The following is a 3680-nucleotide window of genomic DNA, read 5'->3' on the forward strand; positions in this document are numbered from 1 at the left end:
TTTGTCTTCTTTTTTCTGTCTTTTAAAAGTTGAGTTATCTTTTTCTGATTCCATCTTATCTTCTTTATTCTTACCAACCATAAGTTTGCTTTGTTATTTTTGAGATTGCTTTAGGGTTTATGGTATATATCTTTAACTTATCAGAGTCTACATTCACTTAATACTATATCACTTCCCTTATAGTATAATAAGTATATTATAGTATAAAAACATTTCTTATCTTAGAGTCTTTGTTATTGCCATCCTGTATTTTACTTTTATATGTTATAAAACCCACATACATTATTATTTTTATTTAAACAGGCAACTATCATTTTTAAAGTTTTAGGAAAGAAAAAAATCTGAAATATATCCCATGTAGTTACATTTCCAGTGTTCTTCATTCTTTTGTGTAGATACAGATTTTCATTTGGTATCACTTTCCATAAGTATTCCATACATATCACTCATATGTATTCCTTTAATAATTCTTTTACTATAGGTCTGCTGGTGAGAATTCTTTCAGCTTTTTTATGTCTGAAAATAATTTCACCTTCATTTTGAAATATATTTTTGCTGAATATACATATAGATACAATTTTGTTGGAGTGCATTAGAGGTGTTCCTCCATTGTCTTCTTGTTGCATTGTATCCTTTGTTCCTCTCTATAAAACATGATGCACTGTATCTTTGTCTTGTTCTGTATGTAACATGTCTTTTTTCTGACTGCTTTTTAAGATTTTTCTATCATTGGTTTTTGTGCAATTTGGGTGATGTGCCTTAGTTTTCGTGCTTGCACTTCTTTGATTTTGTATTAGGGTTTTCCAGAGAAACAGAACCAACAGGATGTATATATGTATAGATAGATTTTTTTTTTAAGGAATTGGTTCCTGTGATTGTGGGGGCTGAAGTCTGAAAGCAGGTCAGCAAGCTGGAAATTCCAGCAAGAGTTCATGTTGCAGTCTTGAGACTGGAGGAGGTAGTCTTGGCAGAATTCCTTCCTTAAGACCTTCAACTGACTGGATGAGGCCCACCCACCTTACAGAGGGGTGGTTCTTGTTTTCCTCAAAGTCCACTGATTTAAGGGTTATCATGTCTAAAAAGGAACCTTCCCAGCAACATTTAGATGGGCATTTGACCAAAAACAGCACTGTAACCCAGCCAAGTTGATATACATAAAATTAGTCACATAACGATCACAAATTTGTAGGTTTATCGTTTGGACATATTTTAGCCATTAGTTCATGTATTTTCTGTCCCTAGCTTCTCTTGCTTTCAGGATCTCCAATTACCTGTATATTTGGCCATTTGAAGTTATTTCATAGTTCATTAACGCTATTTTCACTTTGTTTTTTAATTCTTTTTTTCTCTGTGTTTTATTTTGGATAGTTTCCATTGCTATGCCTTCAGGATCACTAATCATTGCTTTTGTAATACCTAACCTATTTTTAATCCCATCTGGTGTATTCGTCATCTTAGATATTGTCAAGAAGTTCACTTTGGGTCTTTTTATAACTTCCATGTCTCTGCTTAGCTTTTGATCATACAGAATATGGTTATAATAACTTTCAGTGTCCTTCATTTCTAATTCTATCATCTGTGCCAATTATGGATCAGGTTCAACTCATCTCTTATGGTTTGTGTTCAGTGAATAAGACAATGATAGAGCATGAAAAAAATTAAACTTGGATTCAGAGAAGGAAAAGGTAAGTGGGCCAAGGAAGCCTTCATGGAGATGGGGACTGAACTGAGCCTTAAAATATATCAAGAATGCAGCTTGTCAGGGAGGAAGACACCTGGTAGGAAGAACAGCCCAGGTGAAGGTGAGAAGGTAGGCAGGCACGGGCACCTTCAGAGTACAGTGAGGCTAAGGGGGAGATGGGAAGTCAGCAGCCTGGGGCATGTGCTACCTGTGCTCCAAGCACAGTGCTGAAGAAATATTTGAGTCTTAGTTTTCGAAGCAGGGAAAGGTCTCACAGCCATGATTTAGGAAAACTAACGTAGGGGTGTAGATGGAATGAAATGGAGGGAAAGGGGTTAAGAGGCAGGAGCAGAGGCCAAAAGGGTGGTGTTTCAGACCCAGAGGAGCAGCAATAGAAACATGAAGAGAAGAGGGAGGAAAGAACCAGAAAAGAAGTTAAGGTTTGAATCTGTACTTCCTAGAGAACTTTAACCTTGGCTGGAAAGATGAAATTGGGGGAGTCTAGATGAGTTTTATTTTAGCCGTTGGGTCTTCTGGATAGAGGTGTAGGGCTTAAACCAAGGGTGGAGGTCAGAACCTGACCAGATGGACGGCCTTCTCAGGGAGAGGGTGATGGCTCAGCCCTGAACAAAAGTTCTGGCCCTCTTCCACCACTTGTGTGATAACCCCAGAGAACTTGCTTAAATTCTTTGAACATCATTTTTCTCATTTTCCAACTGTCATGAGGTTTCTGTGAGGAAAAAATGAGCTAATGGATGCGTTTCTGTAGTTAACAAAAGAATTTACAAAATATGTGATAATAATCATTTTTATAATTACATTAAGTCATGTGAATGAGTAAGATCTTGGAGGAAGACAGCAGAGAGAGAAAGATCAGAGATCCCAGGGTTAAAAACTTGGAGGAATTTCACAGTATATCATCCAAAAAAGGAGTACATGATGGAGGCAGAGGTAAACCTGGAGAGGTAAGAGACTCCAAAGATGGGGGATGCTTTGGGGTGGGCTCTGCATAGTAGAAGAAATTCTGTTGGTGAACACTCATCGAAAATGTCCATCTAGAGTTCAGGTCTGATAGAAACGAATTTCAGAGACAGAATCAACGTGAAATGGAGAAAATACACTTCTGCAGAGGTCACTGCCCTGATGTGGGAAACCCCCAGACTCAATCAAATGACCTGTTCACCTCAGGGAACATCTGAAATCCTGAAGATGTTTGTATCCATCCTGGAGAAGGAGTGTGTTAACAAGAGAAGTTGGTCGGCTAGGTGCCTGTTTTCCGTCTCCAGCTCCCAAACCCAGTCCACACCCTTATCCTCTTCTCTGATCTCCCTTTTTCTTCTTGTTCTTCCCACTCCCAGTTTCCTCCTCCCCCTAGCCCATTCTCCATTTTGTTCTAAACCAAAAATCGGCTCAGGTCACTCACCTGCTGAAACCCCTTCCATAGTTCCCTATTGCCCCCGGATAGAGGCTGGTCTTAGGCACACAAGACCCTGCAACCATGGTCTGACCCTCCCTCTCCACTGTTCTCCTCTGTCAATCCCAGGGGCACCCCTACTCCAGACAATCCTTGGCAATTTCCCACAGCCACCTTAGGATCTCGCTCCCTGATTGCAAGGGTGCTTCTCCTAGGAGGCCCTGTCCTTTGGACTTAACTTGGAAAGCCTTGCTTAAGCCGCAGGCTGAGCCAGATGTCCCTGTGTGTACCCCTGTCATAGGCCGGTGTGGTTGTTGATAGTCTGATTTCTCATCTTCCTCTGATGGACACCCTCTTGACAACCGGAAAGATCAGTGTCTCTTCTCCGTGTAGTCCCTTCCATACCGGATTTTCCCAAACAAACCCTGACTTCAAGTAGTCTTTCTGGTTGTCAGTCTGCGAGTTCCCATTTGGAGTCCCCAAAATACACACCCACTGACTGTCCCCGGAGAGAACCTGGTCAAGAGCTCTCGAGCTCGAGCGCGCCACCCGCACTTCCCGGGGTGGCCGCCAGGGGCCGCCGGG

The sequence above is a fragment of the Manis pentadactyla genome, chromosome 4 (genome assembly GCF_030020395.1).
Source record: "Manis pentadactyla isolate mManPen7 chromosome 4, mManPen7.hap1, whole genome shotgun sequence".
NCBI lineage: Eukaryota > Metazoa > Chordata > Mammalia > Pholidota > Manidae > Manis > Manis pentadactyla.